Genomic DNA, 10,984 nt, shown 5'->3' on the forward strand with positions numbered 1-10,984 from the left:
TGCCCTTCTCTCTCGCACACCCCAGGCCTTCCCTAACCCCGGTTTTCACCAAGAGGCTCCTCCACCCCATCCCCAGCCTGGGGCCAGAGATCAGTCATGGGGCCTCAGAGACTCCTCAAAGGATGCTCGCTCAGGGCCTCCACCCTACTCGTCCCCCAAGAGCTCCCAGCTTGAGGGATGGTCCCTCAGCGCCCCTCAGATCTCCCCTTAACCAGAGAAGAACCCATGCACTGCAGTGGCGTGCAAAACTCGCAGCGTGATCCTAAGACCAGCACAGAAGGATTTCTCCTGACACCGTGTGGGGCGCGGAATCCAGACCCATTCTCCCCCGCCCCCCACCCTCCTTTCTCCTCCTCTGTGAGTGGTCCCGCCTTCCTCCGCCAATGCTCCTCCTGGGAGGTCGCGGTCTTCCGAACCCAAACGGCCCGGCTGCTGACAGACCCTGTCTTTATATAAAGCTAAGATATTTTGCACATAATGAACTTTGCATGAATTTTGATTTCTTAAATTGCTGCGTTGAAATATGAATTATCGATTACTGAGGTTTCTGTTGACCCTTGAATTTGGGGCTTTCACTCCCAGCCCTGTCAAGAAGGTGAAGAATCTGCTTCAAATTACACTGATTTAAGCGGTAGAAGGGGGATTCCAAGGCAAATCCCTAGCTTGGAAAGCATGGCTCCTGCCATTATGGTGCACTCTGGACTGATTTAGTGGGATCTCCCACTAGGAGGAGGAAAGCAGGATAGAGGACAGCACCTGCTTCAGGATGAAGGTCCTGTTGGCCCGGTGGCAGGTGTCCCAGTGAGCTTCCTGAGTTTCAGTTTCTTAGGTGTTTGAAGACGAACTCAAAACTAAATGAGACAAGTTTAGCAGAAGAGCGACCGCTGTTTGCCAGCGCCCTTCCTCTCACGATCACGAAGTAGCATCAGTTTTGAAGATGTCACCTAATTAAACTTAAAGCATTTGCCACATTTCAGATGATCCAGCCTTCCAACAAACAACTGCTCCTTGAACCCTCTGGTGATTCCCAGGACACGTCCTGCCTTCCCTCTACAGGAACCAGAACTCGCTGTTCGGTGACTATTTGTGCCTTTGTCAGGAGGTTTGGGAGACCAGCGTGAGGGAAGACATGGGCAGGAAATAGTCTTCCAAGGTCTCTGCCGCCAGCTCCCACAGCAAGTCACCCCAGAAACCATCGACTGAAACTTCTTATTCCTTGTGAAAGGCAAAATACACCCAGTAAGATCTGGGCTCCTATTTCCATGTGAACATGCACCAGAAGACTTGAAACATATAATCTACAAGCGAGCAAAGATGTATGCATCTAACACAAGATAAGGAATGCAGAATATTTGTTCAGTCATCCAATATTACCTGGTACTTACTCTCGGCTGCGATGACCAGTAATCAGAACCCTAATATTCCTGACTCATGCAACTCACAGTCTGGTGGGAGACACCAATAATAAGCCTATAAAAACCACTATAGAAATAGAAATTGTGATAAAGACTGGAGGAAACAAGGAGCAAAGATAGCTAATCCAATCTGTTTGTGAGCATTCATTCTTTCTGGACCAGGCACTGGCTTGGTGGGGTGAGATTAGCATTGGACAATTTGCATACCATCCCTGCCCCTCCAGGCTTCAAAGCCCAGCTAGAGATGTATAAAAAAGCACCAACATGAAGAGTATATATTACATTCTCCTCAACACGGAACTCTTAGAATGAAGAGGCATAATGGCTTAACGTTAATAAAATAAAGCAGAATAAACAACTTTAATAAAAATCCTGGCAGAAGAAAAGTGTTGAGGTCTGGCATCAGAAACACTGGTTTGGAGCAAGCTGTGCGGACTCCTTTTCCACCTCTGTGAAGTGTGGTTACTGATGGAAACATCTATATCCAGAGTTTGTTGTGAAGAATAAATGGTGTAACACTGTTGTGAGGGCAAGGGACTTCATAAGCATTACTACTGGCCATCTCTGGAACTTGGAAAAAGCCTTCATTTCAATTTAGGGTTGATACAAATTAAATCTGATCAAGAAGTGTGTTCAAGAGCCCTGATTTCCACCCTGCACTCAAAAAAATGTAAGAAACAGCTTTATCTGTGGGGGCTGTAGAGGTTCTGGGTCTCAGTTCTATGGTGGAAAAGCCAGGAGGAAAGCTTCCCTGCAGATGCTAAGACACACAGTCTCCGTGCTGTGAAAGTCTGTGCTAGAAAGCCTGGAGGCCCACAGTAGGCCTCTCCGTTGTATTTTTTCCCCATTAACTCACCTAGTTTGAAGGCATTTTGCATACATTTCAAGTCCTGGAAGCTAGTTTTTCAGTGCGTTATAAAGAGCTTCTATTGTGTACTTAGTACGTGCCAGGCATTGCGCTAGGCTTCCCAAGAAACACATAAGGTTGATAATAGCAGTCGGGTAGCATTATTTTGTGCATTTTGAAGTTGCAGAAAATGAGTCTGGGAAGACTAGTTCACTCGTTCAAGGACACATGGTGGCACAGGAGGTGACCCCGGACTGTGTGACCCGGTTGCTCCTCAAACTTCACCTCCGCCCCATATCGAATTCTGTCACTAACTTGGTTGGTTTCCTGTTCTGGAAGCTGAGGCAGTTCGGAGGGGAGGGCTCAATTTTCTTGGCCTGTTTGTAAATAGCAGCCGCAGGCCCCGGAAACACGTGCATGTCTTTGTTCACCGCCCTGCGACCGCAACTTTGTGCCCTAAAATGCGGGCTGATGTGACTGGCATACCCACCGTCCACCCTCAAAGTGCGTGAAACGGAAGGCAGGCCAAGTAAAGGTCTTTCGGTGTCGCACGTGGACCGCGGGACCAGGCGACCTTTGTAATTTTCTTTTTCTGGGGGTAATTACCGAGCAATCTGTAGGTTGTGCAGACTGCAGAGTTGGCGGCGAGGTGGCGGGGAGCGGGTGGCTGGGGTAGAGACGGAGGCGGGGCAGGCGGGGAGATCACGCACTGCTTGGCAGGAGTCTGTACAGGTTTACCGCCTGCATACCCCCAACTTTTGGAGGCAGACTGCCAAGTTTTGGAGGTTCGAAGCCAGTTTTGTCATTTGCCTGCAATGTGATCTGGGCTATCTGGATTGCTCTGAGACTTAGTTTCCCTATCTGCGAAGAAGGAGGTTCGCCCAGTGCCAGGCGCTGGCTGAGCGCACCGGGCGCAGCGATCCCAGGTAGGGTGATGCGATGGCAGGAAGCGGGTACTTTCCGCAACCGAGCAGCGCCGAGGCGCATCTAGCGAAGGGGCTAGCGAGGCTCACTCTGGCTTCTCGAGTGTGGGAGCTGCTGGTTTTCTTCCTCCAGCCCACCCCAGCCTTCGCAGCGGTCTCAGTCCCAGACCTCCCACCTAGGAGAGGCCAAGGCAGATCAAGGCGGACGAAGGCAGACCAGACGACTGGGGACAACCGCGCAGTGCGCCCCGTTCTGCTTAGTTTCACCGCTTGGGGACTCTAGACGTGGACTCTAGCTCCTCAAGACTCCTCCCCGGGCGACGCTGTCGGGTCCCTAAGAATAGGGGACCAGGTCCCGCTTCTCCGCTCCCGGCGCCCGGGCCATCCTCCCACACACGCGGTTCCTAGCCAGGACTTGAGGCCAGAGACGGCGCCCTCGGCTCCGGCCGCCGCCGTTCCCGGGGCTGGGACACAGACGGCCAAGTTAGAGCCCCCGCCGCTGCCGGTCCCCGCTTAGTCGGCGCTGTGACGGTGGCGCTGGCGGCGGCGGGGGCCTTCCCTTGGCTGCCCCGCCATTTAATCAGGGCTATTATCAGACTCGGCTTGCAGGATGGCGCCGGCGGAGCTTTACCCCCATTAGCGCAGGGCGGGGTGGGGGCTGGGCCCCCAGATCGCTGCCTGTCCGGCCGCAGCTGCAGGGCTTCTGGGGCGCTTAGAGTAAGGCCGAGGCGCGGGGTCTGGCAGCGGCTTGGCCAGTCTCAACCCAGCCCTTGTCAGGCTGACAGTTTTTATTTCCCAGTTCCCAGCTGGACCCACCCGTGCTGGCTCTGTGACGTTGGCGCGAATCACGGCACTTCCCTCAACCTAGGTCTCTCACCTGTAAAATGAGTCCGAAAAGATACTTAACTCAAGGTTGTCGTGAAGATTAACTGTCTCAAGATTAACTAAGATGATACATCTTAAGTGTTATGTGCGTGACTACTTGTGCCTGCCTTTTTAAAAAGCTCCTCCCCCCCCCATTTGCTTGTTTCATTAAAAAGGAGGGGGGGGGTTTAAAAATTAAAAAAAAAAAAAAAAAAAAGGAGGGGTAAAGAGAGACCAAGTTTGAATGTTCCAAAGAAGTCCAAAATTGCTTACAGACTTGCTGGTTTTATTCACGACTGACTGGGTTCGTTTCACCTTTGTCACTGGCTACCCGATAGGCCTTTGGACGTTCGGTTTTATCTCTCCGTGCCTCATTTGCCATTGCCGTAAAATGGAAGAAGTACTAGCACCTGCACTGCTGCAGTGTTGTGCACATAAATGAGATGATGCCTGTAGAATGCTGACCATGGAGTAGCCTCTTCAAGCACACGTTATTTGTTATTAGCAAATTTTTTTTTACAAACCATAGACTTCCTTCCGTCTTTCCTTCCTTCCTCTAAATCTTCCTACAAACAGGCAACGGTCTTCTGATCCTAAGGTGTATTTATGGGAGGGATGGTGGTGGGAGGTGGCAGACTCAGGTTCCAGAGCTGAATATCAGGCTAGAAACGCCAGGGAAAGGGACTGTGAATCACTGGACAGTGTCTTTCAGCCTCCAGAGTTTCCTCGTTGCATTCCCACCACAATGCCCTACTGACACTGTCCATTTAAGATAAAAAGAAAACAGCAAAATCAGTCACTATTATTTTTGGTTGGCTGCTAAAAAATTAGCACTTGCAGCAACCCCAGTGTTGTCAGTGGTAGTTTCTAATCAGTAAAATGTAATTAGCAAAGCAAGACTAATTATTAAAGTGACCTTCTAAGTAGTGAATGTTTGTAAATGGTTCTTAAGTGGGATGTGCTTGGGCACACAGCCCAGTCCTTAAGGACTGTGCTTAGCTTCAGCCAGTGCTGGCCCCAGCTCTCTTGCTTCCCCCAAAGACTCATCCGGCTTTTGAATTGACTTTCTTCCTCTGGCATATAAATAAATGGCTCCTGATAATGATTAACTTATTTCAAGTGCCTGTATGTGCCTGGCAATATCCTAAGTACCTTATCTGAAGTATCTCATTTGATCCTCCCCATTTTACAGATGAGGAATATTAAGGCACAGAGAGGTTCTGTAACTTACTATCAATCACACTACTTGCAGGCGATGATAGGTTGGAATTCTTGTCCACCTTTTACCAAGGCTCCTATGTCCTTGTTTCCTAGCACTTTTAGTCTCTACTCTTCTACAAATACAAAAACCCTTCAAAGAGGATGAAAGCTCAGTGAGTCTAGAGGAAAACCAACCAACCAACCAACCAACCAACCAACCAACCAACCTCAGGATGTCCTCTGCTTCTAGGGAAGTACCCAGCAGTAGAAGATACAATACCTAGTAGGGATCTGAAGGCTTTACTGGTCAGAATGACTTCTTGTCAGTCCCTCCTCCTTTGAGCCACCATTACTTTTTTATTAAATGATCCCATGCTTCTTACATTATGTAACAGTTACATTATATAACTAACATTTGGTGAGATCTAACAATGTATCAAAGCCTGTGGTAGATGCTTTTAGGTACATCATTTCATTGTAAAATAAGTTTCATAATTTTTTTATAATAAATACTATTTCACAGGGCTTTTGTGATGATCCAACAAGCCAAATTATTTAAAAGTATTTCAAAATAAGAGCTTATTAGAACTATTGTTGATTTTAAACATTTGAAAAAAAATACATCCTTTCTAATATGTGGTTCAAAGTCTACCTGAATCCAAAGCACTTAATACTTTTGTGTATCTTGGCTCCACCCAGAGTGACGGGACTCAGGGCCCCTGAAGCCCATCAGGGTGAGGCGGAGGGGATGAAAATCCTTCTGAACCAAGCACCCCAAGAAGCTTCTGAACAACTAGTCCCCTTCATGGCACTCCAGTCTTCCTATTGGCCACATCCAGCTTTAGATTTGACCAGAGCAAAGGAGGAACAAGAACTTCTCACCTCCTCTGAGAAGTCATCTGTGAATAATCAAAAAAGTCCCACATTGAAACCTATAACTTTTGTAATAATTTCCCAACACACTCTTAAACAGAAAAGTGGCTTCTGGTTCTGATATGTCTGTTATTTCTTTCAAAGGTGAATACTGGAATACTGGAATGACTGACTCTGTGCAACTTGGGAAAAGAAAAGCCACCAGCAAGTCCCATCCCCACTACAGGCAAACACGTTACAGAGAGGGCAGAGTTGGAGGTGAGGTCTTTAGTTTGGATTACTACAGCAGGGACCAAGATGTTTCAGAATGTTTGAAAAGACAAGCAAGGTCACTAAAATCCCCCTCTTCCCTATTTGTGGTTGAGGAAATTGAAAACCGAAGCTTGAGTCAGGAAGTGACATGCCCAAAGTCATACCATTGGCCATATCTTTGAACCCAGGTTGCTGACTTTGAATGAATGCTGACTTGTTTGACAGGAGCTCTCCTTAGGAGTAGAAAGCCTTCTCATCATCTATCATTGGCTTCCTGACACCTGCAACTACACTCTCTGAGTCGTGGCCCACACATCTTGGGCTGCTGAGGGATGATCATGAAGACTACACAACTTGTCTAAGAGCTGAAACTGAATTCTACAGCATGACTTCATTTGGTGATGAGAAGGGAAGAAAACTTGGGAGTCTTGCCCTTGGCATCAAGGATTTGACTTCCAGAGGAGTTCCTTGTTATCTGGGTTACATAACAGTCGTCTTTGGATTTTAAGGTTGACTGACCTATAGGACTGATTTGCTCATTTTTGAGGGGTTGGGGGCGGAGTTACATATGACCCGATAGAATGCAAGCATTTGAAACAAAATTTTAAGGAGAGGGGTTTGAAATAATGTGTGCATCAATTAAGAGTCTATGTTTGCAACAATGGAAAATCCTTATCAATCTGGCTTAAACAATAAGAGGAAATTTTTACCCTACCCACTTAAATAGTTTAGGTATAATTACTGGTGAAGTGCCATTCAAGGCTCAAAGGAAATTTCTTCTCATCTGGGTCTGTTAGTGCTATTTTTAGGCAGGCTTTCTCCTGGGGTCACAAGATGGCTATCAGCAGGTCTCATGGCTACATTTTGACTTGTTTGCACCCATTAGGGGTTCTCTCCTTCAGTAGCACCTACAGAGAAATGAGTCCAGGCAATGTCTTTACACTTATTAGAACTGGTTTAGGATCACTGTCTTGAACTCAAAATCATGATCAAAGGATTGGCTCAACCAAGTCAGGGGTCCACCCCTGGAGTTTGGGGTGAGTGGAAGTCCTCTCAAGCCATGTAACTGAGACCAGGAAAGAGGTGACTTCATCAAGGAGAAATGGAATTCCCATTGCACACTGGAGCTTCTGAAACTTTGCTGGAGAAGGTTTTGTTCTTTGCAGGAAACCTGTATTGTGTTTCCCACATGAAGCTTTGCAGAACACAGGTGGTTTCAGATGTTGCCTGTTTTTGCACATCCCACGAACTGAGGATGGCTTTCACATTTTCGAATGGTTGGGAAGAGAAATCAAAAGAAGGATAGTATTTTTGGACACCTGAAAACTATATGAATTCAAATTTCAGTGTCCACAAATAAAGTTTTATTGCTGGAGGTGGCAAACGTTTCTTCTGTAAAGGGCCAGATAGTAAACATTTAGGCTTGTTGGCCATATGGTCTCTGTTACAATTATTCAATTCTGTCATTGTAACATAATAGCAGCATAGGCAATATATAAACATACGAAAGTGGCTGTGTTCTGATTAAAATTTTATTTATAGACACTGTATTTTGAATTTCATGTAATTTTTACATGTCAAAAAATATTATTCTTCCTTTGATTTTTTTTTTTCCCCAACCACTTAAAAATGTAAAGACCATTCTTGGCTAGCAGGCTGTGCAAAAACAGGTAACTGGCTAGATTTGGCTCCTGGGCCGTCATTTGCAGCCCCCTGTTTTATTGGCTGCTTCTCCAGCGCAGTGGCAGACCTGAGTAGTTGTGACAGAGACCACATGGCCTACAAAGCCTAAAATATTTACTAGTTGGTCCTTTACAGAAAAAAAAAAAAAAATCTGCTGACCCTTACTCTGGAGTGGTACTTCTCAAGCTTTAATTTGCATACAAAGCACCCGGGGATCTTAGGAAAATGCAGATTCTTTTTTTTTTTTTTTTTAATTTCTTTTCAGCGTAACAGAATTCATTGTTTTTGCACCACACCCAGTGCTCCATGCAATATGTGCCCTCCTTAATACCCACCACCTGGCTCCCCCAACACCCCCCCTTCAAAACCCTCAGATTGTTTTTCAGAGTCAATAGTCTCTCATGAGAACAGAGTTGAGGGAAATTGGAAGGGGAGGTGAACCATGAGAGACTATGGGCTCTGAAAATGCAGATTCTGATCCTGTAAGTCTGGGTCAGTCCAGAGATTCTGCATTTCAACAAGTTCCCAGGTAGACTCCACTGGGAGGATTTTTCTGTCATTCTTCTATGGATATCCCTTATCAGAAACCCGAGAGGAGCTCCTCTCTCACCCACCCCCACTTGTTGAATTCGAAGCTTCTTTGCAGGGCGATGGGAATCTGCATATTAAATAAGCAGATACATAAATCTGTGATTCTTTTTGAGAACCATTGATGCAGATGATGTAACAGAGATTCAATGACAAATTCATTGAGGGCCTGGTATTAGCCAATTGGCCTCAGAGCTCAGGTGGGATTTTGGTGGGTTTTTGTTCAACAAAGGATTAATACTATATTTTAAAAACATCATTAATTATCTAATTACTTTGGCATAAGGATTATTTGTTAGTTAATTTCCAGAGAGCAAATGCTGCTTAGCGCATCTTTTTTTTTTTTTTAAGATTTTATTTATTTATTTGATAGACAGAGATCACAAGTAAGCAGAGAGGCAGGCAGAGAGAGAGGTGGAGGCAGGCTCCCTGCTGAGCAGAGAGCCCGATGTGGGGCTCGATCCCAGGACCCTGGAATCATGACCTGAGCCAAAGGCAGAGGCTTTAACCCACTGAGCCACCCAGGTGCCCCCTGCTTAGCACATCTTGATTTCACACGAAGGAAGTGATTTAGGCATATAGAGTGTTAGCACACACCTTCCATTTTCTCATTTCAGTTATGCATTTATGACCTGCCAGATCTCTTAATGTTCAGATAGGTTTAAAGAGCGAGGATTGGATTTTTCTCTATTCTTCATGTAGTAGTAACGCAAATTTTCTATAAAATCCTATTGAGCCCTTTCCTTAAACCTCTTCCCTTCTTCCCTCCATTCTTTCCTTTCCTCAGTGTCCATCCAACATGAATTTTTAGTTTTATTTCCAACTTTACTAACTTCTGAAGAATTAAATTTCCCAAACCATGCTACTATTATATTAGAGTGAAAGAAGAAAAGAGGAATGGAGAACTTTACTAGTCATGGGATTTGGGGTTTATAGAATGTGACTCAAACTCTGGTCCTAGACAGCAAGGAGCAGCCAGACTGGAGGCCCTGAAGGATGGAGACTGAGCAGCTGTGGAAATAGAACACTCTGGCCCCAAACTGAGTGGGGAACCTGCGTTGTGATATGCGATGTGTCAAACACACTGTTCAAACAGCATTTGTGACACTGTGGGTCACATGAATGGAAAAGCACTACTTGTTTTCTTCTGTTTTATACTTGCTAATGACTCAAAGCCAGCTTTATAATTCAATCTGTGCATGTGGCCTGTCAGTACTGTCTGCTTCTTCCTGGGGGGAGAGATGGGACAATGGGAAATGAGGAGGTGGGTAGAAGCAAACCCTGTATTTAAAGGGTGCAGAGAAGCCCAGGGCATCTTGAGGACCTATTAACCTATTATTAATTTACATTTTGGTTGCTTCACATTGGATCCTGATGGGAGGTTTTATTTTTATTTAAATTAGCAGAATTTCCTAGGAAAAGAGAATATCAAGTAGATGAAAGTTAATAATGATGATTTTCAGAATGGCTATCTTGAATGTTTTTAAATAGTTAAGTTCTTATTTAATAAGCCAAATAAGTATAATAACAATAACCCCCAAATCCATACAAGTAACCTGTCAGGGTTGGGGCCTGTGGGTACAGAGAGCCTTCCATTCTTGACTTGATGTTCACCGTAATGCAGAATGATTAGGCTTCTAGCTTAAAAGGCTACAGAGTAAAAGAAACCTGAAAATGAAAATCCCCTCAGACCTCTTAGAATAAATTATGTGGATTTGCTAAGTACACAGACTGACCCTTTTAAAAGGGAGATAACCACTTTAACTATTGCTTTGGAAAGAGAATCCATGAGGCCCGGTTACGAGTCTAATTTTACATTAGTGATTTTACATCAGTAAAAATAACCACCTTGGGTCCTTCACAAGGTGTTGTTTTAGAACAAAAACCAAATGAATTTGGAATCTGTTTACATTTCAAAGATAAAGCAGCAAAGTGTAATAAAGAGTCTGCCAGACTAGCAGTCAGAAAACCAAATTCTCCCGGCTCCTTCTGAGTAACCTCAGCAGGCCTGTGAGACTCAGACTTTTTCATCTATGAAATGTAGAGAGAAATGTCATCCCCACATTCTTCATGGTGCTTTTCTTTCTTTGGTTAATTGTGGTAAAGTTCATGGCACCTTTGTGAGCACAAATGGAACAAAGACTATAAAATTTCCCTTTGAAAATTATAAATCTTAACAAAAGATATTTTGGAAGGTTGAGATAGGTTTGTTGACACTGTAACATTCCATTTTTCTTCTTTCCCTGCTAGTTTCAACTTTCTTGAAATAAAAATTAAAAATATCCGAAAGAGAAGGACGTGGAACTTTAAAAAAATATATATTTTATTTATTTATTTAC

The sequence above is a fragment of the Enhydra lutris genome, unplaced genomic scaffold (assembly GCF_002288905.1).
Source record: "Enhydra lutris kenyoni isolate GAN:26980312 unplaced genomic scaffold, ASM228890v2 scaffoldscaffold16, whole genome shotgun sequence".
NCBI lineage: Eukaryota > Metazoa > Chordata > Mammalia > Carnivora > Mustelidae > Enhydra > Enhydra lutris.